At 43.5% G+C, this 27319-nt stretch overlaps 1 pseudogene; it reads left to right on the top strand.

The window, feature by feature from the left end:
* Nucleotides 1–1217: 1217 nt before the first annotated feature.
* On the top strand, nucleotides 1218–26084 carry LOC121844322 (annotated as a pseudogene).
* The last annotated feature ends 1235 nt before the right edge of the window (nucleotides 26085–27319 follow it).

The raw sequence follows: 27319 nt of genomic DNA, 5'->3' as shown, positions 1-27319 counted from the left end.
CTCAGGAGGCTGAAGAAATTCGGCTTGTCACCAAAAGCACTCACAAACTTCTACAGATGCACAATCGAGAGCATCCTGGCGGGCTGTATCACCGCCTGGTACGGCAACTGCTCCGCCCTCAATCGTAAGGCTCTCCAGAGGGTAGTGAGGTCTGCACAACGCATCACCGGGGCAAACTACCTGCCCTCCAGGACACCTACACCACCCGATGTTACAGGAAGGCCATAAAGATCATCAAGGACATCAACCACCCGAGCCACTGCCTGTTCACCCCGCTGTCATCCAGAAGGCGAGGTCAGTACAGGTGCATCAAAGCTGGGACCGAGAGACTGAAAAACAGCTTCTATCTCAAGGCCATCAGACTGTTAAACAGCCACCACTAACATTGAGTGGCTGCTGCCAACACACTGACACTGACTCAACTCCAGCCACTTTAATAATGGGAATTGATGTAAATATATCACTAGCCACTTTAAACAATGCTACCTTATATAATGTTACTTACCCTACATTATTCATCTCATATGCATACGTATATACTGTACTCTATATCATCGACTGCATCCTTATGTAATACATGTATCACTAGCCACTTTAACTATGCCACTTTGTTTACATACTCATCTCATATGTATATACTGTACTCGATACCATCTACTGTATCTTGCCTATGCTGCTCTGTACCATCACTCATCCATATATCCTTATGTACATATTCTTTATCCCCTTACACTGTGTATAAGACAGTTTTGGAATTGTTAGTTAGATTACTTGTTGGTTATTACTGCATTGTCGGAACTAGAAGCACAAGCATTTCACTACACTCGCATTAACATCTGCTAACCATGTGTATGTGACAAATAAAATTTGATTTGATTTGATATTGATTTCATGAACCTTATTTCAAAGGCTACATATATTAATATGGGCTATATTCAGCCCTTTCCTGGGGAGCTGATCAGAGATAGACATAATTTTGTAAAAGAGCAAACAAAGCAAGGGAAAGACACATTCAGCAGTCCATTAATCAGTTGGTGTGTGTTGTGTGTGTGTGTGTGTGTGTGTGTGTGTGTGTGTGTGTGTGTGTGTGTGATGCAGGCGTTGAAGCTACAAACTCATAGAGAGGGAGGGAGAGAGAGAGAGGGAGAAGGTATGTGAAAAGAGGGAGAGTAAGATAAATATTATGAGAGCGATAGAGAATAAGAGAGGGACAAAAGTAAAGAGAGAGTAAGAGATAGAAAGTGTGTGTGAGAGAAAGAGTCTGAGAGAGGAAGTGGAAGAGAGAGAGACCTAGGAGGTGCAGCAGAAGTTGTGTGATTGTATCAGTGTGTCCCAAAACAACAGTACTCTGAGGCTGAAGCAGAGCAGCAGGTTCTATCATCTGTCAGGCAACAGTCTGCAGGTTACGGTAAGAAACTCTCTGTTTATATGAACAAACCTCTGGATACTGAATGGTATTAAATGAGTTACTTCATATTTACCATTGATTGAGCTGCCCTTCTTGAACAGGGCTCCCTTGTGGTCTGCTGACTTCAATAGGAAACCCTTCATCTACTGTTTGATAATGCCATCCCTCAGTCACTGTTTAAACTGGAACAACTTCTTATTAGGTAAAGTGTCTGAGCAGAGATTACATGTCGAAGGCCATAAATATGTCGACACCTAGGGAGCAATGCTTACTGGTTCACACTGTGTTAGTAAATCAATAGGTTTGGATTTTTTTAAACTAGGCTAAGTCAGTTAAGAACAAATTCTTATTTACAATGACAGCCTACAGGGGACTGCCTTGTTCAGGGGCAGAACAACAGATTGTTTTACCTGGTCAGCTCGGGATTCAATCCAGCAACCTTTCAGTTACTGGCTCAACACTCTAACCACTAGGCTACCTGCCACCCCAGGTGTTTGGCTGAGCTGCGTGTGTGAGATTAGAAATTAATGGTGTGTGAGTCTGACCTTGAACAGACAGACAGGCCGGCAGACATATATAGAGATAGGCAGACAGACAGACTGCTGAGGTGCAGAACTGAGATGATTTCAGATGATGATATCTGATTGGTGGTTTTACAGCAGTGTAGAAACCTATCATTTTAATGTCATATGTTGAACAATGTTGAACATCCTTTTACCCTCTGTATATAATGCTGAACTGTTATGGACTACGGAGTTTCTCTAAGCTCTCAATTCGGGCGGCATGATGACGAAGTTTCATGACAAAATTTTCACACAAGGGACTGCCACACCAAAAATGTATTTTATGATGCTGCATAAATTATGTAATATGCCAGGGAGATATATATACTGTAGCTAAGAAAGTAATACTAAGTGTATGTTGTGTAGTAAGCTTGTCACGCCCTGACCTTAGTATTCTTTGTTTTCTTCATTATTTTGGTTAGGTCAGGTGTGACATGGGTGATATGTGTGTTTTTGTCTCATCTAGGGTGTTTGTACTGTCTAGTTTTTATTTTATTTATTGAGTTTCCATCTAGGTGTTTGTGCAGGTCTATGGTTGCCTAGATTGGTTCTCAATTAGAGGCAGGTGTTTATCGTTGTCTCTGATTGGGAACCATATTTAGGCAGCCATCCTCTTTAGGTAATTTGTGGGTTATTGTCTATGTTATGTTGCACGTTAGCACATTGTTTATATAGTGGTCACGCTCGTCTTATCGTTTTGTTGTTTTTGTTTAAGTGTTCTTCGTGTTCTTCCTACAATAAAGAGGAATGTATTCTAACCACACTGCGCTTTGGTCCACTCCACACGACGATCGTAACAGAATAACCCACCAACCAAGGACCAAACAACGTGGTAACGGGCAGCAGCAGCAATCAAAGGACTTCTGGACTTGGGAGGAGATTCTGGACGGCAAAGGACTCTGGGCACAGTCAGGGGAATATCGCCGTCCCAAAGCAGAGCTGGAGGCAGCGAAAGCAGAGAGGCGCTGGTATGAGGAGGCAGCATGGCGGCGCGGCTGGAAGCCCGAGTGGCAGCCCCAAAAATGTATTGGGGGAGGGCACACGGGGAGTGTGGCGAAGTCAGGTAGGAGACCTGCGCCAGCTCCCCGTGCTTTCCGTGGAGAGAGAGGGCGTTGTACCGGGCAGGCAACGTGTTATGCGGTGGAGCGCACGGTGTCCCCGGTGCGTTTGCATAGCCCGGTGCGGTATATTCCAGCTTCTCGTATCGGCCGGGCTAGAGTGGGCATCGAGCCAGGTGCCATGAAGCCGGCTCTGCGCATCTGGTCTCCAGTGCGTCTCCTCGGACCAGCATACATGGCACCAGCCTTACGCATGGTGTCCCCGGTTTGCCTGCACAGCCCAGTGCGGGCTATTCCACCACGCTGCACTGGCCTGGCTACGGGGAGCATTCAACCAGGTAAGCTTGGTGCTCCAGATCTCCAGTGCGCCTTCTTGGTCCGGTCTATCCGGTGCCATCTCCACGCACCAGCCCTCCAGTGGCAGCCCCCCGTACCGGGCTTCCTGTGCGTCGCCAGAGCCCAGTTCTCCCTGTTCTTCGTCCCTGCACTCGCCCTGAGGTGCGTGACCTTGGCCAGTACCACCAGTGCCGGCACCACGCACCAGGCCTACAGTGCACCCGTCTGTCCAGTCTCCCGTCTGTCCTGAGCCGCCAGAGTCTCCCGTCTGTCCTGAGCCGCCAGAGCCGCCCGTCTGTCCTGAGCCGCCAGAGCCGCCCGTCTGTCCTGAGCCGCCAGAGCCGCCTGTCTGTCCTGAGCCGCCAGAGCCGCCCGTCTGTCCTGAGCCACCAGAGCCGCCCGTCTGTCATGAGCCGCCAGAGCTGCCCGTCTGTCCTGAGCCGCCAGAGCCGCCCGTCTGTCCTGAGCCGCCCATCTGTCCTGAGCCGCCTGAGCCGCCCGTCTGGCCAGAGCCGCCCGTCTGTCCTGAGCCGCCCGTCTGTCCTGAGCCGCCAGAGCCGCCCGTCTGTCCTGAGCCGCCAGAGCCGCCCGTCTGTCCTGAGCCGCCAGAGCCGCCAGTCTGTCCTGAGCCGCCAGAGCCGCCAGTCTGTCCTGACACATCAGTCAGCCAGGAGCTGCCAGAGCCGTCAGCCAGCCAGGACCTGCCAGAGCCGTCAGCCAGCCAGGACCTGTCAGCGCCGTCAGCCAGCCAGGAGCTGCCAGCGCCGTCAGCCAGCCAGGATCTGCCAGGGCCGTCAGCCAGCCAGGACCTGCCAGGGCCGTCAGCCAGCCAGGAGCTAACAGGGCCGTCAGCCAGCCAGGAGCTGCCAGAGCCGTCAGCCAGCCAGGAGCTACCCCTCAGTCCAGAGCTACCCCTCAGTCCTGAGCTACCCCTCAGTCCGGAGCTGCCCCTCAGTCCGGAGCTGCCCCTCAGTCCAGTGGGGCCCTTATTTGACGTGTCAAATTAAACGGCGTTCAATGTGCCTCACCTTAATAATTTAGTCTATTTACCCCTCTTAATTTCGCATACTGTTCTAACTTGGTGGTGCACATGTAGCTATAACCTGTTTTAGAGAAATATAATCATTGAATATTGTAAGAGCTTTCATCTTCTGCTTATATGCCCCCTTTATTTATCCTACGGTTCTGACTTGGTGTACAGGAGAACACTGTAAGAATGGCCCATGTTCTGAATTCTGTCGCTATACATTTCAAAAGTGCTGAACAAATAGTTATATTGACTACGTCCGTTCTCGCTTGCTCATTAACCTCTAGCGACGAGCAATCCCGTATCCGGGAGCGTAATCATAGCCTCAAGCTCATTACCAAAACGCAACGTTTCCTATTCATGAAAATCGCAAATGAAATGAAATAAATATATTCAAACACAAGCTTAGCCTTTTGTTAACAACACTGTCATCTCAGATTAGCTTTTCAACCAAAGCTACACAAGCATTTGTGTAAGAGTATTGATTGCCTAGCATAGCATTAAGCCTAGCATTCAGCAGGCAACATTTTCACAAAAACAAGAAAAGCATTCAAATAAAATAATTTACCTTTGAAGAACTTCGAATGTTTTCAATGACGAGACTCTTAGTTAGATAGCAAATGTTCATTTTTTCCAAAAATATTATTTGTGTAGACGAAATAGCTCCGTTTTGTTCATTACGTTTGGCTAAGAAAAGACCGGAAAATGCAGTCACTTACAACGGCAAACTTTTTCCAAATTAGCTCCATAATATCGACAAACATGGCAAACGTTGTTTAGAATCAATCCTCAAGGTGTTTTTCACATATCTATTCAATAATCTATCAGTGGTGGCAGTTGGCTTCTCATCAGAAGCAAACGGAAAAATACTGCAGCTGGAGATTACGCAATAATTGCGACGGAGGACACCAAGCAACCACCTGGTAGATGTAGTCTCTTATGGTCAATCTTCCAATGATATGCCTACAAATACGTCACAATGCTGTCGACACCTTGGGGAAGCGACAGAAAGCCTAAGCTCATTCGTGGCCCATTCACAGCCATATAAGGAGTCATTGGCATGAGGGGTTTCACTTGCTGATTGTATTTTTATCTGGGTTTTTTCTGTAACAGTTCTGTGGCACTCACAGACAATATCTTTGCAGTTTTGGAAACGTCAGAGTGTTTTCTTTCCAAAGCTGTCAATTATATGCATAGTCGAGCATCTTTTCGTGACAAAATATCTTGTTTAAAACGGGAACGTTTTCATCCAAAAATTAAAATAGCGCCCCCTATATTCAAGAAGTTAATGTCTTAATCGAAATTTCAGATTGCCTCTTATCCGCTTGTCATAGCCTTATGCCATAGTTTGTACATCTCAATTGTCAGTAGAAACCACATTTGTTAAAGCAAGTCAGCCATATCAGCTATTTTTTTAAAGGCAGTAAATGAGGCTGAATGAAGTGTTTGGCTGCCAGACAAGGATCTGCTGATAGCCAGGTGTAGCAGTGGTAAGGTGTTGGGACTCTGCTGTTAGGGCCAACATAAAGTCCCAACAGTTTGTAGGCTTTGCTGGCATGCATCCCAATTTTTTTTTTTTGGGGGGCGCACCAAGATATACATGCTAAAATTGCCACTGCTCTGATCCCATATCTCCACATAGTTTTGTCAGCAGGTGTGAGCACGCTGAATGTGGTTTGATATAGTTTACAATCAAAGTTACCTGCTGCAGTAGATCTGAGTTCTGTGCTCAGCTCTTTTGCTGCCAGTTGCTCTCGGTTTATCATACAATGCATCCAGTATGGGGTCAGTCTGGGGTCAGGTTTATCATACAATGCATCCAGTATGGGGTCAGTCTGGGGTCAGGTTTATCATACAATGCATCCAGTATGGGGTCAGTCTGGGGTCAGATTTATCATACAATGCATCCAGTCTGGGGTCAGTCTGGGGTCAGGTTTATCATACAATGCATCCAGTCTGGGGTCAGTCTGGGGTCAGATTTATCATACAATGCATCCAGTCTGGGGTCAGTCTGTCAGGTTTATCATACAATGGTTTCAGTCTGGGGTCAGATTTATCATACAATGCATCCAGTCTGGGGTCAGTCTGTGGTCAGCATAGTATGGGGTCAGTCTGGGGTCAGATTTATCATACAATGCATCCAGTCTGGGGTCAGGTTTATCATACAATGCATCCAGTATGGGGTCAGTCTGGGGTCAGATTTATCATACAATGCATCCAGTCTGGGGTCAGTCTGGGGTCAGGTTTATCATACAATGCATCCAGTCTGGGGTCAGTCTGGGGTCAGGTTTATCATACAATGCATCCAGTATGGGGTCAGTCTGGGGTCAGGTTTATCATACAATGCATCCAGTATGGGGTCAGGTTTATCATACAATGCATCCATATGGCAGAGGGAGACAAATTCATAACTAGAGTGCAGAACAACACCACAAAATGATTTACTATAACACTACAGTGGGTAGAGTGTTGGGCCAGTAACCAGAAGGTTGCTGGATCGAATCCCCCAGAGCTGACAAGGTAAAAATCTGTCGTTCTGCCCCTGAACAAGGCAGTTAACCCACTGTTCCTAGGGCGTCATTGTAAATAAGAATTTATTCTTAACTGACTTGCCTAGTTAAATAAAATAAAACAATTCAAAGGACTTTATTGGCATGGTGATCATGTTGACATTGTCAAACCAAGAGAAAGTGTCATAAATCTTAATCTTACTGCCTTTGCTGTACATCGATTTTTCTATTGTGTTATTGATTGTACATTTGTTTATCCAATGTGTAACTCTGTGTTGTTGTTTTTGTCGCACTGCTTTGCTTTATCTTAGCCAGGTCGCAGTTGCAAATGAGAACCTGTTCTCAACTGGCCTACCTGGTTAAATAAAGGTGAAATAAAATAAAATAATAATAAAAGTGGCCATTCACGTGATACCATCTGACCTCACTGGACTAGAAAATCACGTCTCTCTCTCTCTCTCTCTCCCCCATCTAGCTTCAGAGTTTGTTCTGTTAGGTAACCTAAACTGGGATATGCTTAACACCCCGTGTTCTCCAACTGCTCTTAAACGCTAGTAAAACCAAATGCATGCTTTTCAACCATTCGCTGCCTGCACCAGCATTCCCGACTAGCATCACCACCCTGGATGGTTCCGACCTAGAATATGTGGACATCTATAAGTACCTAGGTGTCTGGCTAGACTGTAAACTCTCCTTCCAGACTCATATCAAACATCTCCAATCTAAAATCAAATCTAGAGTCGGCTTTCTATTCCGCAACAAAGCTTCCTTCACTCACGGCGCCAAACTTACCCTAGTAAAACTGACCATCCTACCGATCCTCGACTTCGGCGATGTCATCTACAAAATAGCTTCCAATACTCTACTCAGCAAACTAGATGCAGTTTATCACAGTGCCATCCGTTTTGTTACTAAAGCACCTTATACCACCCACCACTACGACCTGTGTGCTCTAGTCGGCTGGCCCTCGCTACATATTCGTCGCCAGACCCACTGGCTCCAGGTCATCTACATGTCCATGCTAGGTAAAGCGCTGCCTTATCTCAGTTCACTGGTCACGATGGCAACACCCACCCGTAGCACGCGCTCCAGCAGGTGTATCTCACTGATAATCCCTAAAGCCAACACCTCATTTGGCCGCCTTTCATTCCAGTTCTCTGCTGCCTGTGACTGGAACGAATTGCAAAAATCGCTGAAGTTGGAGACTTATCTCCCTCACCAACTTTAAACATCTGCTATCTGAGCAGCTAACCGATCGCTGCAGCTGTACATAGTCCATCAGTAAATAGCCCACCCCCAATTGACCTACCTCATCCTCATACTGTTTATATTTATTTACTTTTCTGCTCTTTTGCACACCAGTATCTTTGCACACCAGTAATTATATAATTATCCGCCAACCTCCTCATGCCTTTTGCACACAATGTATATAGACTCTTTTTTTCTTTCTACTGTGTTATTGACTTGTTTATTGTTTACTCCATGTGTAACTCTGTTGTCTGTTCACACTACTATCTTCTTTATCTTGGCCAGGTCGCAGTTGTAAATGAGAACTTGTTCTCAACTAGCCTACCTGGTGAAATAAAATTTAAAAATCCACCTGGACCTCTCACGCTGGAACTCTCTCTCTTAGCCTCACTTATCCTGATGGATGTCTTTCTCTCTTGCTCTCTCTCACTCAATTTAATTCAATTCAAGGGCTTTATTGGAATGGGAAACATGTTAACAAGTGAAATAGATAATAAACAAAGGTGAAATAAACAATTAAAATTAACAGTAAACATTACACACACAGAAGTTCCAAAAGAATTAAAGACATTTAAAATGTCATTATGTCTATACACCAAATCAAATCAAATTTTATTGCTCACATACACGTGGTTAGCAGATGTTAATGCGAGTGTAGCAAAATGCTTGTGCTTCTAGTTCTGACAGTGCAGTAATATCTAACAAGTAATCTAACAAATTATACACACAATGTAAGGGTATGGAATAAGAATAAGAACATAAAAATATATGGATGAGTGATGGCTGTGCGGCATAGGCAAGATGCATTAGATGGTATAGAATACAGTATATACATATGAGATGAGTAATGTAAGGTATGCAAACGTTATTAAAGTGGCATTATTTAAAGTGGCTAGTGATACCTTTATTAAATCCATTATTAAAGTGGCCAGTGATATGAATCTCTATGTAGACAGCAGCCTCTCTGTGTTAGTGATGACTGTTTAACAGTCTGATGGCCTTGAGATAGAAGCTGTTTTTCAGTCTCTTGGTCCCTACTTTGATGCACCTGTACTGACCTCGCATTCTGGATAATAACGGGGTGAACAGGCAGTGGCTTGTCCTTGATGATCTTTTTGTCCTTCCTGTGACATCGGGTGGTGTAGGTGTCCTGGAGAGCAGGTAGTTTGCCCCCTCCGGTGATGCGTTGTGCAGACCACACTATCCTCCGGAGAGCCTTGCGGGTGAGGGCGGTGCAGTTGCCTTCCCAGGCGGTGTTACAGCCGACAGTGTCAGCCGACAGATCTCTCTGGAACTTTCATTACGCACATTCCGAGTGATTGTATAAGTGTGTCCTTGGTTTACCATTGTCCTGTCTATTATTGTTACTATGTCCGTTGGTCTTGTGAGTACCTGTACTGTGTGTTTTGGCTTTAGTGCCATTGTGGATTGCGCAGATGATTACAGGTCTCGTCCCGTGTGATAATCATTGTGCGATTATGTTATTTATTTGAGGTACTCCTAGCTCTTCTGTTTGGGTCTCAACCCTGTGTTTTGTATAGGTGTTTGTTTGCTCTTTGTCCCTGTGCCTTTACTCGGCACTCTGTAATTTGGTAAAATAAAAACTCCTATTACGCATTCCTGCGCCTGTCTCCTGAATAATTTATTTATATTTACTTGACAGGCAGGATGCTCTCGATTGTGCATCTGTAAAAGTTTGAGGGTTTTAGGTGACAGGCCAAATTTCTTCAGCCTCCTAAGGTTGAAGAGGCGCTGTTGCACCTTCTTCACCACGATGTCTGTGTGGGTGGACCATTTCAGTTTGTCCGTGATGTGTACGCCAAGGAACTTAAAACTTTACACCTTCTCCACTACTGTCCCGCCAATGTGTATAGGAGGGGGTGGACCCTCTGCTGTTTCCTGAAGTCCACGATCATCTCCTTTATTTAGTTGACATTGGGTAAGAGGTTATTTTCCTGACCCTCACCTCCTCCTGTCTCGTTGTTGGTAATCAAGCCTATCACTGTAGTGTAATCTGCAAACTTGATGATTTGAGTTGGAGGCGTGCAGGGCCACGCAGTCATGGGTGAACAGGGAGTACAGGAGATGGCTGAGAACGCACCCTTGTGAGGCCCCAGTGTTGAGGATCAGTGGGGTGGAGATGTTGTTTCCTACCTTCACCACCTGGGAGTGGTCCGTCGAAAAAGTCCAGGACCCAGTTGCACAGGGCGGGGTTAAGACCCAGGGACTCAAGCTTGATGAGTTTGGAGGATACTATGGTTTTAAATACTGAGCTGTAGTCAATGAACAGCATTCTTACATAGGTATTCCTCTTGTCCAGATGGGATAGGGCAGTGTGCAGCCGATTGCATCGTCTGTGGACCTATTGGGGCGGTAATCAAATTGGAGTGGGTCGAGGGTATCAGGTAGGGTGGAGGTGATATGATCCTTGACTGGTCTCTCAAAGCACTTCATGATGACAGAAGTGAGTGCTATGGGGCGATAGCAAATGTAACTGAACTAAATGACTTTCTGGGAACAGGAACAATGTGGGGACAACAGACCGGGATAGGGATTGATTGAAAATGTCCGTAAACACACCAGCCAGCTGGTCTGCGCATGCTCTGAGGACGCGGTTAGGGATGCCGTCTGGCCCGGCAGCCTTCAGAGGGTTAACGCGTTTAATTGTTTTACTCACGTCGGCCATGGAGAAGGAGAGCCCACAGTCTTTGGTCGCGGGCCATGTCGGTGGCACTGTATTGTCCTCAAAGCGTGCAAAGAAGTTGTTTAATTTGTCTGGGAGCAAGACGTCGGTGTCCACGACGGGCCTGGTTTTCTTTTTGTTATTTGTTAAGAAAAAGTTTCAGCTTTTCTAGTAAGATGTTAGGGGACAAGCAGACACGTCTGGAAGTCATATGTATTGTAAGAGCCTTCACAAAAGCCCACAAGGTACCGATGGACCTCAGACATATTCTTCATCAAGAGGTCGAGCTATACCCCTTGGGGCAACGTTACAGGGAACCAGGGCACAAATTAAATGGGGCCAAACGATCAATTGTAGTTGAACTACCAGGAGGACCAGTGTTCTGGACGACAGCTAACATTGTAGTTAAACTACCAGGAGGACCAGTGTTCTGGACTACAGCTAACATTGTAGTTAAACTACCAGGAGGACCAGTGTTCTGGCCTCCAGATAATATTGTAGTTAAACTACCAGGATGACCAGTGTTCTGGCCTATAGCTAACATTGTAGTTGAACCACCAGGAGGTGTATAGTTTATATTGTTTAAATGTAGTTTATATTGTTTGAATTACTTGTATAGTTTATTTAGTGGACAGATGATCATGAATGACAACATCTATCTAGATTTATTGTACATGTCCTCTGCCTACACACATCTTAAGGTGTGTCCCAAATGGCACCCTGGAAAACACTAGTCTACTATAAAGAGAATGAGCTCTCTATTCTAACTGGGGCCTGGACAAACACACACACGCACACGCACACACACGCACACACGCACACACACACTTCCTTGTACCTGAGCAGGATGTTTGTCTATGTCTTATATTTCCCAGCTGTTTACTGAAAAACTGTAATCTCAGAGGTGAAACAAAATGAAAAGTGAGGTGTCAGGTGTTTAACATAGCTACTAGCAGGATGTCTGTCAGGTGTTTAACATAGCTACTAACAGGATGTCTGTCAGGTGTTTAACAGGATGTCTGTCAGCTACTAGCAGGATGTCTGTCAGGTGTTTAACATAGCTACTAGCAGGATGTCTGTCAGGTCAGGTGTTTAAACATAGCTACTAGCAGGATATCTGTCAGGTGTTTAACATAGCTACTAGCAGGATGTCTGTGAGGTCAGGTGATTAACATAGCTACTAGCAGGATTTCTGTCAGGTCAGGTGTTTAACAAATAGCATTCTAGTTTGCTCAGTTTTTTTTGTTGATTCTATCCAATATGTCAAGTAATTATCTTTTTGTTTTCTCATGATTTGGTTGGGTCTAATTGTGTTGCTGTCCTAGGGCTCTGTGTGGTCTGTTTGTGTTTGTGAACAGAGCCCCAGGACCAGCTTGCTTAGGGGCCTCTTCTCCAGGTTCATCTCTCTGTAGGTGATAGCTTTGTTGTGTTTTTTGCCAAATATAACCACACACTTGTTTGTGTACATTCATTTTATGTTGTATGTTTGTCCCCCAACAACACTTTCCATCAATATATATTACAGACCCTTATGACAAATTGAGTCAAAATATTTTTTGAAATCAACAAAGCATGAGAAGAATTCGCCTTTGTTTTGTTTGTTTGTCAGTTAGGGTGTGCAGGGTGAATATGTGGGCTGTCATACGGTAATTTGGTAAAAAGCTCAATTGACATTTGCTCAATACATTATTTTCATGAGGAAATGTACAAGTCTGCTGTTAATTATAAAGCAGAGGATTTTCCCAAGGTTGCTGTTGATGCATATCCCACAGTAGTTATTGCTGTCAAATTTGTCTCCACTTTTGTGGAGTTGGGTGATCAGTCCTTGGTTCCAAACATTTGGGAACATGCCAGAGCTAAAGTTAAAATTAAAGAGTTAAATTATAGCCAATTGCAAGTTGTGGTTTGTATATTTAATCATTTCATTGAAGATACCATCAACACCACAGTTATTTTGGAGTTGGGTTTGTATTTTGTCCTGTTATCAGGACTCAGGCTAAGATGCAAGAGGTGGATAGTACGAGTCTCAGAAGCAGGAGTTGTGACCCATTTTTGTATCTAGGGGGACATATGGGGGAGGGAATGATGTCACCTCCATGTAGATGTTTGTTCCACTGTGTGCTGAGGGTGTCGGGTTCTTGTCCAGTTCTGGCATTTCAATCACCACAGACAAGTGCATGTCCCTGGGCCTGGAAATGATTGATTTCCCCCTCCAGGATGGAGAAGCTGTCTTCTTTAAAGTATGGGGATTCTAGTGGTGGGATATAGGTAGTACAGAGGAGGACATTTTTCTCTTTTGAGATCATCGCCTTTTAATTTTCTAGCCAAATGTAAAATGCTCCTGTTTTGACTAATTTCATAGAGTGAGTTAGGTCTGCTCTATACCAAATTAGCATACCCCCTGAGTCCCTTCCCTGTTTCACACTTGGTAGTTTGGCGGATGGGACTACCTGAGAGCCCAGTTTCCATCTGGGTCATTTGTGTGTTTTATTATGTGGCTGATGGGGGGTACTTAGGGGTGAGTGGGATCCCCTGGGCTTGGGGTTCTTCATTTGTCTGTCCTGCTGTGATGTGGAGGCTATGGTCAGGGTTTAGATTGGGCTGTTCTGCTGGCTTCTCTGCGGGGGTGGCCAGCTCTCTAATGGGTTGTTCTGTCATACGTCACTGTTCTAACCTTCTCCTCAAGCATTTTCACCTACTCCTCTAGTGCTCTGTCCAGAGTGCAGACATGTCTCTCTCCAGCTCCAGCTCTCCAGGTCTGGTTGAAAGGATGATGTTTAGCTGGACTAATTGTTTTGGTGCTGACTGGAGTGTGTTCACCTGCTGGTCCAGCTCCACCTGCCTTACCTCCAGCTGGGTGAATGTATCCTTCATTTCAATGAGGTAGTAGTGCTCTGTGCTGGGAGGTTGACTCATCTTTGGGGTTGTATAATGAAGAGGTCTGGTCTGATATGCTAGGGATGTGTGTATCTTTCTCAATAGAGAGCATATCCTGCTGAGCTCTATCTTTGATTATGTGAAAGTCTAGATGAAAATGTTTGGGTTTCCCCAATACCATTACTGTTCCAGAATTGTACAGGATTGTCCCATTTCTATGGCAGTAATCAAGAAGTGTCTTGATTTTTCCATAAGGAGCTTATTATTTTTACTATTTCCATGCCGCAACAACTGTTACTGTCAGAACAGAACAGAACAGACCTGACTCAATAGATGTTACTGTCAGAACAGAACAGACCTGACTCAATAGATGTTACTGTCAGAACAGAACAGAACAGAACAGACCTGACTCAATAGATGTTACTGTCAGAACAGAACAGTACTGACTCAATAGATGTTACTGTCAGAACAGAACAGACCTGACTCAATAGATGTTACTGTCAGAACAGAACAGACCTGACTCATGAGATGTTACTGTCAGAACAGAACAGTACTGACTCAATAGATGTTACTGTCAGAACAGAACAGAACAGAACAGACCTGACTCAATAGATGTTACTGTCAGAACAGAACAGACCTGACTCAATAGATGTTACTGTCAGAACAGAACAGACCTGACTCAATAGATGTTACTGTCAGAACAGAACAGACCTGACTCAATAGATGTTACTGTCAGAACAGAACAGAACAGACTCAATAGATGTTACTGTCAGAACAGACCTGACTCAATAGATGTTACTGTCAGAACAGAACAGTACTGACTCAATAGATGTTACTGTCAGAACAGAACAGTACTGACCCAATAGATGTTACTGTCAGAACAGAACAGTACTGACTCAATAGATGTTACTGTCAGAACAGAACAGTACTGACTCAATAGATGTTACTGTCAGAACAGAACAGACCTGACTCAATAGATGTTACTGTCAGAACAGAACAGTACTGACTCAATAGATGTTACTGTCAGAACAGAACAGTACTGACCCAATAGATGTTACTGTCAGAACAGAACAGACCTGACTCAATAGATGTTACTGTCAGAACAGAACAGACCTGACTCAATAGATGTTACTGTCAGAACAGAACAGTACTGACCCAATAGATGTTACTGTCAGAACAGAACAGAACAGACCAGACTCAATAGATGTTACTGTCAGAACAGAACAGACCTGACTCAATAGATGTTATTGTCAGAACAGAACAGTACTGACTCAATAGATGTTACTCTCAGAACAGAACAGTACTGACCCAATAGATGTTACTGTCAGAACAGAACATAACAGACCTGACTCAATAGATGTTACTGTCAGAACAGAACAGTACTGACTCAATAGATGTTACTGTCAGAACAGAACAGTACTGACTCAATAGATGTTACTGTCAGAACAGAACAGACCTGACTCAATAGATGTTACTGTCAGAACAGAACAGTACTGACCCGATAGATGTTACTGTCAGAACAGAACAGACCTCACTCAATAGATGTTAGTGTCAGAACAGTACTGACCCAATAGATGTTACTGTTAGAACAGAACAGTACTGACCCAATAGATGTTACTGTCAGAACAGAACAGTACTGACTCAATAGATGTTACTGTCAGAACAGAACAGTCCTGACTCAATAGCTGTTCTCTTCTCCTCGGAACTGACACAATGCCAAGCGTCGTCTGGAGTGGTGTAAAGCTTACGCCATTGGACTCTGGAGCTGTGGAAACACATTCTCTGGTATGATGAATAACGCTTCACCATCTGGCAGTCTGATGGACAAATCTGGGTTTTGCAGATGCCAGGGGAACGCTACCTGCCCCAATGCATAGTGCCAACTGTAATGTTTGATGGGGCTGTTTTTCATGGTTTTGGGCCCCTTAGTTCAAGTGAAGGGAAATATTAACACTAAAGCGTACAATTACATTGTAAACAATTCTATGCTTCTGTAACGGATGTGAAACGGCTAGCTTAGTTAGCGGTGGTGCGCGCTAAATAGCATTTCAATCGGTGACGTCACTTGCTCTGAGACCTTGAAGTAGTAGTTCCCCTTGCTCTGCAAGTGGGTGACTGTTGTTGATGTGTGCAGAGGGTCCCTGGTTTGAGCCCGGATATGGGCGAGGGGACAGTTTAAAGTTATACTGTTACACTTCCAACTTTGTGGCAACAGTTCGGATTAGGCCCTTTCCTGTTTCAGCATGACAATGCCCCTGTGCACGAAGCGAGGTCCATACAGAAACAGTTTGTCGAGATCAGTGTGGAAGACCTTGACTGGTCTGCACAGAGCCCTGACCTCAACCCCATCAAATACCTTTTGGATGAATTGGAACGCTGTCTGTGAACCAGGCCTTATCAGTGCCCGACCTCACTAATGCTCTTGTCGCTGAATGGAAGCAAGAGCCTGCAGCAACGTTCCGACAACTAGTGGAAAGCCTTCCCAGGACAGTGGGGGCTGTTATAGCAGCAAAGGTGGGGACCAACTCCATATTAATGATTTTGGAATGAGATATTTGATGAGCAGGTTTCCACATACTTTTGGTCTTGTGTATCTACTTCAAAATCACCAGAGCTTTTAAATATCACATTTATGTTATTTTACCAGGTAAATTGACTGAGAACACATTCTCATTTACAGCAACAACCTGGGGAATAGTTACATGGGAGAGGAGGGGGATGAATGAGCCAAATGTAAACTGGGGATTATTAGGTGACCGTGATGGTTTGAGGGCCAGATTGGGAATTTAACCAGGACACCAGGGTTAACACCCCTACTCTACTCTTACCTCAACTCTAATGATAAGTGCCATGGGATCTTTAATGACCTTAGAGAGTCAGAACACCCATTTAACATCCCCCTACACAGGGCAGTGTCCCCAATCATTGCCTTAGGGCATTGGAATATTTCTTTAGACCAGAGGAAAGAGTGCTTCCTACTGGCCTTCCAACACCACTTCCAGCAGCATCTGGTCTCCCATTCAGGGACTGACCAGGACCAAACCTGCTTCAGAAGCAAGCCAGCAGTGGTATGCAGGGTGGTATGCAGCTGGCTCCGTTTGGTCAAAGCAAACATAAAACTACTGAATATGACTGGAAAACTGAAAGGGTTTCCTGGTTATACCCTAGTATGGGATTCTTGTCTTTGTTGAAAACCCCTCAAACTTTCTTTCATGATCTGCGGAGGCCTACCTGAACTCGGTAGAAACATGTTTTCTCATACTGTCTGTCTTCCTCTCTCTTTATGCTGTCTGTCTGTGTTACAGATATGGATCTAGAGGAGTTTGACAACGTGACTCTGAGGTACAACGTCACCAACTGTCCATCTATCGATGAATTTCGTAACCAGGTAACCATCTGTCTCCCTATCTGCCCCCCATGCATAGGCCAGATGCCCACTCATTGATATGCTTCTATTCTATGGCTGTGCAATGAGAGATACCACTAGCCAATCAATCTAACATAAGCAGCATGTTCAGAGTAACCTTGGTCCATGGGTCTATACATATATATATGGAACTGTACAGTATTTGGAATGAGGATGACTGTACATCGCTTTGCATAAGTGTCTGCAAAATGACATAGCTACCATATAGTCATTACATGGAGAAAAATCAGACCTCTTATCTGAAAATGGATGACCCTCACTGAAACCCTTAACAAAGAGTTGGTCTGTTTTGGAATGGGTGGCCAGTAATAAACTGGTCCTGGACATCTCTGATACGTACGCCTCTTGGCAGAGGGAACGCAACACCCTGCTACAACTCAACTCTCCATGGAGTGGAAAAGGTATCTGATCGTAGGTTTTATTAGGATTTATTTTACCTTTATTTATACAGGTTTCTCTCATTGAGATAACATCTCTTTTCCAAGAGAGACCTGGTCCAATAGCAGCCGGGGGAACAACGTTTCAGGCAAAACTATTTACATACACTAACACAACATTAAACAAAACTATAAACACACATACAGTACAACAAAAACATTTTACTTTAAAAACATGAGAGTCTTGACTATAAACAGCTGGCCTAAAAACAAATACAATATTCTATGATATATACATCGATCAAGTGTTTAAACTCCACCAACGAAACTAGATCATCACATTTTGAAATGTTCAGGAGAGAATTCCAGGACCACAGTGCTAAGTAACTAAAACTATTTCTACCATGACCTGTCCTAGTTTTGGTACTGTTAGAAGCAAATGAGAAAGGGACTGTAATAGATATTTATTTCCTGACCTGACTAAAAAGAACAGAGATAAAATGGCATTTTATAAGGCCCAATATGGCCTTATAAATCAGTGTATACCAGTGTTTAAGACAACGCAAGGTCAATGACGACCAGCCAACAGCGCTATAGAAATCACAATGATGTGTTAGACGTTTCTGATTTGAAATGAACCTGAGGGCTGCATGATACACTGAATCAAGTGCTCTCAGGGTAGTGGCTGAGGGCTGCATATATATATATAACATCACTAAAATCTAAAACCGACAGTAATGTACATCATACCAGCACCTTCCTGGCCTCAAAAGAAAAACAAGCCTTATGCCGGTAATAAAATCCTATTTTCAGCTTGAGCTTCCTTATCAAGTTCTCTACATGCACAGTGAAGCTCAGCTTATCATCAACCCCCACACCCAAATATTTGTACACTTTAACTTGCTCTATAGTATGTCCAGCCAATGTGGCAATGACATGATTTGTAACATGCCTGGCATGTGAAAATACCATGCATTTTGTTTTAGAATCAGCTTTAAATCATACAGATTCTGTTGTATGATGTTAAATGCGCGTTGGGTATTTTCAAAAGCTAAAGATAAACTATTACCACTTGAATAAAGAACAGTATCATCTGCATAAAAATTAACATCCGCTGTTTCAATTAGATCCCCAATGTTGTTGATATACAAAATGAACAACAGTGGACCCAAAATAGAACCTTGCGGAACACCTGAGCACATCTCTATGGACTCAGATTTACAACCATCCACCATTACACATTGGTTTATAAATAACCTATAAAATTGTACACAATCTAGAGCAAGTAATTCAACAACATTTTAACTTTTGCACTAACACAGCATGGTCCACGGTGTCAAAAGCCTTTGACAAATCAATAAAGACAGACACACAATGTAACTTCTTATCAAGAGCACAGTGGATGTTATTTAAAACCTTCAATATTGCTGAAACAGTGCTGTGACCAGACCTAAAACCTTATTGCATTCCATTTAAGATGCTGTTTTCTCAGAAGTAGACCTTTAGCTGCCTACTAACTAAGGACTCCAGTACCTTTGACAGTACAGACAATTTTGATATGGGTCGATAGTTGTCAAGTAGCGAAGGATCTCCACCTTTCAGGAGAGGCCGTAAAAGCAGATCTCCATAACTTGGGGATTTCCTTAACATCAAGCGTGAGGTTAAAAATACATGGGGGAGGGGGAGCAATGATGCAATCATCAGGGGGAGTCTAGATCATCAGGACCAGGGGATTATTTTTTATCAATTTCTTTCAGGGCTTTACACACTTCTGAAACAGAGAAGGATGAAAAGGAGAACCTGGTGAAGGAGTGCACAGGGGTGTCAGGTAAATTCATAGGGGGCTCAATTATACCTTTGACCTTTTCAAAAAAACTGCCTGCATCTAAGAAATGCGTATTCAAGGCTTTCAGAAGGAGGTTCTCTCAGGTACAATCTGTGTGTCTACCAACAATTGTTTGGGAAGCTGTGTGTCTTTTTGCACTCCAAACCCTTCACTACTTGCCAAAATTTGGATGGATTATTTACATTTTGTGAAATAGATTTCAGGTAGTGGTCTGCTTTCAATTTACGGATCATAGCCACACCCATATTTCGAAGATGTTTAAAAGCCATCCAATCATCTGCCAAACTAGTCCCTCTTGCTTTAGCCCACATAGCATTTTGTTACCTTGTGATTTTTGTAAGTTCCTTAGTAAACCAAGGGTTCTCTCTGCCCTTAATCCTGAATTTATTTAAAGGGGCCTATTGCATGCATCCTGGAATGCGTTGTGGAAATAAGAAAAGGATAGTTCAACATCAGGGATTCATTCCATTCTATTCCATTCAATGCTTGATACATCATGTAAACAACCTGGAATATCAAACTGCTTCCAGTTTCTTTTCGTAATAACACGTAGAGATTTCTTAGGAATTGATCACTTATGTAATTTGCAAAAATACCAGAAGCATTAAAATGATGGGGAGTATTTGTCACGGGATTCTTCCTGGGAAGGAAAGGCGGACCAAAATGCAGGGTGGTTATAATTCATGGTTCTTTAATAATGAAACCATACATGAATAAACTACAAAAACAAGAAACGTGAAAACCCGAAACAGTCCCGTGTGGTACAAACACTGACACAGGAGACAACCACCCACAAAACCCAACACAAACCAGGCTACCTAAATATGGTTCCCAATCAGAGACAATGACTAACACCTGCCTCTGATTGAGAACCATATCAGGCCAAACATAGAAATAGACAAACTAGACATATAACATAGAATGCCCACTCAGATCACACCTGACCAAACAAAACATAGAAACATACAAAGCAAACTATGGTCAGGGTGTGACAGTATTGGTTAAGATCAAATCAATCAAGAGGATTTCAGAGGATATTTTATATTCAACCTCGTTACACTGTTGACAATCTGAGTGAGATTATAGGTATTGCACAGAATTTAAGTTGATCAGCGCTAGATGTTAACCAGTCCTGATTCAGATCACCCATCAGGACAAACTCAGAATTGACATTCTGTGATAACAATTTAAAAATACAATCCAGAGAGCCAACAGTAGCAGATGGAGGTCTATAACAACAAGATACAACAATATTTAAAGATGAGCCAAGGTTTATGTTCAAAGACAGATACTCTATAACAACAAGATACAACAATATTTACATATACAGAACCACCACCCTTAGATTTACGATCTGTACGAAACACATTGTAACCATTTATGCCAATATTTTTGTCAGTAATAGATTTTTAAGCCAGGTTTCAGAAAGCATTAATACTGTACATCAGGGTCGGCAGTTTTTATCCATATATTCACAAAATCAAGCTTCGGCAGAAGACTTCTTACATTTATATGCAAAAACTTCATGCCACTCTGACTACTTAATTCGGGTAAGAATGTCAGGACCTGGTTTAGACTGGACATTTCCAGACAATGGAAGCAGCAAGATAATGGCAAGTCTAGATTGAGGGTTACAACATATGGATTTACAGACAGCAGTTGAACGAGAATCCAGAGTCACCAGAGTCTTTAACGCCACATATTTCAGGAGATGTATGAAGTCCAGTGACATGGTTAAGTACCAAGAGAGAAAACACTCTGAAGTTTCTAAAACTGTTAAAATAATGTCTGTGAGTATAACAGGACTGATATGGCAGGCGAAAACCTGAGGAAAATCTATCCAGGAAATGCTATTATATTGAAATGGCTGTTTTTCCATTGAAAGCCTATCCACCATACAAAGCCTTATGACCCAGTTCAAGAGCTTTGTGGCTTCCACTACATGTGACCAGTCTTTAGGCATTGTTTTAGGCTTTTACTCTGACAAAAGAGGGTGAAATTTCCAGACATGAGTCCTGCGTGTGACCGAGAGCACGCCTTTCTTGTTTTTTCTTTTCTATTGACGAAGCTACTGTCCGGTTGAAATATGATCGATTATTTATGACATAAACAACCTGAGGATTGATTATAAACATCGTTTGACATGTTTCTACGAACTTTTATGGTACTTTTTGATTTTTCTTCTGCCTGGTTACTACATGATTCCATATGTGTTATTTGATAGTTTTGATGTCTTCACTATTATTCTACAATATAGAAAATAGTCAAAATAAAGAAAAACCCTTGAATGAGTCGGTGTGTCCAAAACTATGACTGGTACTGTAAGTATTCAGACCCTTTGCTATGAGACTCAATCGAGCTCAGGAGCATCATGTTTCCATTGATCATCCTTGAGATGTTTCTTCAACTTGGAGTCCACCTGTGGTAATTTCAGTTGATTGGATATGATTTGGAAAGGCACGCACCTGTCTCTTAAAACCTGTTAAGCCTCCCCCTACTTTTCGGAAATTCTGTTAAAAATCGCGCAACATTTTGGCGTCCTGCTACTCAGGCCAGGAATATAGTATATGCATATGATTGGTATGTGTGTATAGAAAACACTCAGACGTTTCCAAAACTGTTTAAATCACGGCTGTGACTATAACAGAACGTCTGTTTCATCGAAAAGCGCAGGAAAATCTGATCACTGGAGATGGAAAAAAATATCCATGCGCCACTCCCAGGAATTGTTAAAGGTGAACCGTATTAAATGAGGCCGAGCTTGCAGTACCTACAGCTTCCACAGGATGTATAGAGTCTCCTCATTTGATTCTGATTTGATTCTTGGTAGATCCGACCAAAGGGAACCGATTCCCTCCGACCACCAACCTGAGGCATTGTCTCTGTGTTTTTCCGGACATTTTTCCACACGACCAACTATCGAATTTACATCGCCTCCTGATGATTTTTATAGCTTATTAACGTGTAGTTATACCTAAAGTTGCATTAGAAAGGTATTTCAAGTGTTTTGTGAAAGTTTATCGTCGAATTTTTAACTTTTAAAAAATGACGTTACGTTATGAAACGCTATTTTTTTCCGTTTATCACACAGTCTTCATAGATCGATATCTAGGCTATATATGGACCGATTTAATCCAAAAAAGACCCAGTATTGATTATGGGACATCAAGGTGTGCCAAGAAAGAAGATGGTCAAAGGTAATGAATGTTTTATATTTTATTGTGCGGTTTGTGTAGCGCCGACTATGCTAATTATTTTGTTTACATCCCCTACGGGTCTTTTGGGGTGTTGCATGCTATCAGATAATAGCTTCTCATGCTTTCGCCGAAAAGCATTTTAAAAATCTGACTCGGTGGCTAGATTCACAATGACTGTAGCTTTATTTCAATACCAAGCATGTGTATTTTAATGAACGTTTGCGTTTTAACTAATACTATTAGCGTGTAGCGTAGCGCATTTGCATTTCCAGAGCTCTAGGTGGGACGTCTGCGTCTCAAGTAGGCTCAAGAGGAGGTCCCACAGTTTACAGTGCATGTCAGTGCAAAAACAAAGAAATGAGGTCAAAGGAATTGCCTGTAGAACTCCTGAGACAGGTTTGTGTCGAGGCACAAAAACATTTTGTTACCAGGTGTATCTGTTTGTTACCAGGTGATTCTGTCTCTCAAGGTGTATCTGTTTGTCACCAGGTGATTCTGTCTCTCCAGGTGTATCTGTTTGTTACCAGGTGATTCTGTCTCTCCAGGTGTATCTATTTGCGTATCTGTTTGTTACCAGGTGTTTGTCTCTCCAGGTGTTTCTGTTTGTTACCTGGTGTTTGTCTCTCCAGGTGTATCTGTTTGTTACCAGGTGAATCTGTCTCTCCAGGTGCATCTATTTGTATATCTGTTTGTTACCAGGTGTTTGTCTCTCCAGGGGCATCTATTTGTTACCAGGTGTTTGTCTCTCCAGCTGTTTGTTACCAGGTGTTTGTCTCTCCAGGTGCATCTATTTGTGTATCTATTTGTTACCAGGTGTTTGTCTCTCCAGGTGCATCTATTTGTTACCAGGTGTTTGTCTCTCCAGGTGCATCTATTTGTTACCAGGTGTTTGTCTCTCCAGGTGTATCTGTTTGTTACCAGGTGTTTGTCTCTCCAGCTGTTTGTTACCAGGTGGTTGTCTCTCCAGCTGTTTGTTACCAGGTGGTTGTCTCTCCAGGTGTATCTGTTTGTTACCAGGTGTTTGTCTCTCCAGCTGTTTGTTACCAGGTGTGTGTCTCTCCAGGTGTATCTGTTTTTTACCAGGTGTTTGTCTCTCCAGGTGTATCTGTTTGTTACCAGGTGTTTGTCTCTCCAGCTGTTTGTTACCAGGTGAATCTGTCTCTCCAGGTGTATCTATTTGTGTATCTGTTTGTTACCAGGTGTTTGTCTCTCCAGGTGCATCTATTTGTTACCAGGTGTTTGTCTCTCCAGGTGCATCTGTTTGTTACCAGGTGTTCGTCTCTCTAGCTGTTTGTTACCAGGTGTTTGTCTCTCCAGCTGTTTGTTACCAGGTGTTTGTCTCTCCAGCTGTTTGTTACCAGGTGTTTGTCTCTCCAGCTGTTTGTTACCAGGTGTGGGTCTCTCCAGGTGTATCTGTTTGTTACCAGGTGTTTGTCTCTCCAGGTGTATCTGTTTGTTACCAGGTGTTTGTCTCTCCAGCTGTTTGTTACCAGGTGTTTGTCTCTCCAGGTGCATCTATTTGCTACCAGGTGTTTCTGTCTCTCCAGGTGTATCTATTTGTGTATCTATTTGTTACCAGGTGTTTGTCTCTCCAGGTGTATCTATTTGTGTATCTGTTTGTTACCAGGTGTTTGTCTCTCCAGGGGCATCTATTTGTTACCAGGTGGTTGTCTCTCCAGCTGTTTGTTACCAGGTGGTTGTCTCTCCAGGTGTACCTGTTTGTTACCAGGTGTTTGTCTCTCCAGCTGTTTGTTACCAGGTGGTTGTCTCTCCAGCTGTTTGTTACCAGGTGGTTGTCTCTCCAGGTGTATCTGTTTGTTACCAGGTGTTTGTCTCTCCAGCTGTTTGTTACCAGGTGTGTGTCTCTCCAGGTGTATCTGTTTTTTACCAGGTGTTTGTCTCTCCAGGTGTATCTGTTTGTGTATCTGTTTGTTACCAGGTGTTTGTCTCTCCAGGTGTATCTGTTTGTGTATCTGTTTGTTACCAGGTGTTTCTGTCTCTCCAGGTGTATCTGTTTGTGTATCTGTTTGTTACCAGGTGTTTCTGTCTCTCCAGGTGTATCTGTTTGTGTATCTGTTTGTTACCAGGTGTTTCTGTCTCTCCAGGTGTATCTGTTTGTGTATCTGTTTGTTACCAGGTGTTTCTGTCTCTCCAGGTGTATCTGTTTGTGTATCTGTTTGTTACCAGGTGTTTCTGTCTCTCCAGGTATACTCTACGGTGTACTCTATCATCACCGTGTTCGGCCTGGCCGGTAATGGGTTCGCCTTGTTGGTTCTGGTTAAAACGTTCCGTCAGCGTTCTGCGTTCCACATCTACATGTTGAACCTGGCCGTGTCCGACCTACTGTGTGTCTCCACGCTGCCGCTACGGGTCCTCTACTACGTTAATAAGGTAGGACTATTTCTATCAAAGGTGAGTTGTCGACATGCGCATTTCACTTGACTTTTACAGGTATTTTACTTCGGGAAACTGTCTTTAAAAGGCACATTGTCAACAATGCACATTTGAATGAATCCCGGGCTTTAAGATGCTATTAAAATAAATGATTGTTGTGGTTGACCCTCTCCCTCAGGGTCATTGGAACCTGGGAGACTTCCTGTGCAGACTTTCGTCCTATGCCCTCTACGTGAACCTCTACTGCAGCGTGTTCTTCATGACTGCCATGTCCGTCACACGCTTCCTCGCCATCGTGTTCCCCGTGCAGAACCTGCGCCTGGTCTCAGAGCGTCGTGCCCGTCTGGTGTGTGTCTGTATCTGGGTGTTCATCTGCACTGTCTCCTCCCCCTTCCTCATGACTGGTCAACACCTCCACCCAGCCACCAATAAGACCAAGTGCTTGAGCCTCCAGAGCGCAGAACAGGGGGTGGGCTTAAGAAGCTCATCATGCTCAACTACTTATCATTGGCTGTGGGCTTCGTCCTTCCCTTCCTGGTCATCCTGCTGTGCTACGTCGGGATCATTCGGGCCCTGCTGTCACGGCAACATACTGCACAGCGCCAGAAGGGGCGGGGTCTAAGGCTATCCGAATGATCGTCATTGTGATGCTGGCGTTCCTGCTGTGCTTCATGCCGTACCACATCCAGCGCTCCGTCCACCTCAGCTTCCTGTCCCAGACTGCCACTTCCTGTTCGGAGCTGGTGTACATGCAGAAGAGTGTGGTGGTGACACTCTGTCTGGCTGCCTCCAACTCCTGCTTCGACCCCCTGCTCTACTTCTTCTCTGGAGAGGGCTTCAGACGACGCCTGTCAAGCTTCAGGTCCACTATCAGGACACAGAGACAACCGCAGAGACAGGGGGCACAGCCACCGCTGGGGAGGGCAACAAAGAGAGAGAGAGAACCGGTCCTACCCAGCACAGCAGAGACAAAGGGCACAGCCACCCCTGGGGAGGGGAACAAGCTATAGGGGAGAGAGAAAGAGAGTTAATCTGTCTAGTGTCTGTGTTCTTTTGCCCATCTTAATATTTTCTTTTTATTGGCCAGTCTGAGATATGGCTTTTTCTTTGCAACTCTGCCTAGAAGGCCAGCATCCCAGAGTCGCCTCTTGACTGTTGACATTGAGACTGGTGTTTTGCGGGTACTATTTAACTTCTTATGGTATAGGGGACGTTTGCGTCCCACTTGGCCAAAAGCCAGGGAAAATGCAGCGCGGCAAATTCAAATAAAATTATATAAAAATCTAACATTAAATCACACATCAAGATACTAAATTAAAGCTACACTCGTTGTGAATCCAGCCAACATGTCAGATTTTAAAAGGCTTTTCGGCGAATGCATAAGAAGCTATTATCTGATGATAGTACAACAGTAAAAAAGAGGGTAGTATATTTCAACCCTGCAGGCGCTACACAAAACGCAGAAATAAAATATAAAACATGCCTTGCCTTTGAAGAGCTTCTTTTGTTGGCACTCCAATATGTCCCATAAACATCACAATTGGTCCTTTTGATCGATTAATTCCCGTCCATATATATCCAAAATGTCCATTTATTTGGCGCATTTGATCCAGAAAAAAACAGCTTCCAAATTAGCGCAACGTCATGCCAAAACATTTCAAACTACTTTTGTTATACTACTTTAGGTATTTTTAAACGTTAATAATCGATCAAATTGAAGACGGGTCTATCTGTGTTCAATACAGGAAGACAACAAACCAAGCTACTTTTCAAGTCTTGACCAACTCTCAACAGTGTTACGCAGTTCCTAGATGGCCGTACTTCTTCATTGCACAAAGGAATAACCTCAACCAAATTCCAAAGGCTGGTGACATCCAGTGGAAGCGGTAGGAACTGAAAACAAGTTCCTAAGAAATATCGTTTCCCAATGAGAAAATCACTGGACAGAGACCTACTCCCTGTGAAGGGAGTAGTACATGGCGTTGTACGAGATCTTCAGTTTCTTGGCAATTTCTCACATGGAATAGCCTTCATTTCTCAGAACAAGAATAGACTGACAAGTTTCAGTAGAAAGGTCTTTGATTCTGGCCATTTTTGTCTGTAATCGAACCCAAAAATGCTGATGCTACAGATACTCAACTAGTCTAAAGAAACCCAGTTTTATTGCTTCTTTAATCAGAACAACAGTTTTCAGCTGTGCTAACAGAATTGCAAAACGGTTTTCTAATGATCAATTAGCCTTTTCAAATTATACACTTGGATTAGCTCACACAACGTGCCATTGGAACACAGGAGTGATGGTTGCTGATAATGGGCCTCTGTACGCCTATGTAGATATTCCATAAAAAATCTGCCATTTCCAGCTACA

This window comes from Oncorhynchus tshawytscha, unplaced genomic scaffold, assembly GCF_018296145.1.
Source record: "Oncorhynchus tshawytscha isolate Ot180627B unplaced genomic scaffold, Otsh_v2.0 Un_contig_299_pilon_pilon, whole genome shotgun sequence".
NCBI lineage: Eukaryota > Metazoa > Chordata > Actinopteri > Salmoniformes > Salmonidae > Oncorhynchus > Oncorhynchus tshawytscha.
Note: the sequence above shows the minus strand (reverse complement) of the source record. Positions and strands in the feature narration are given on the sequence as shown.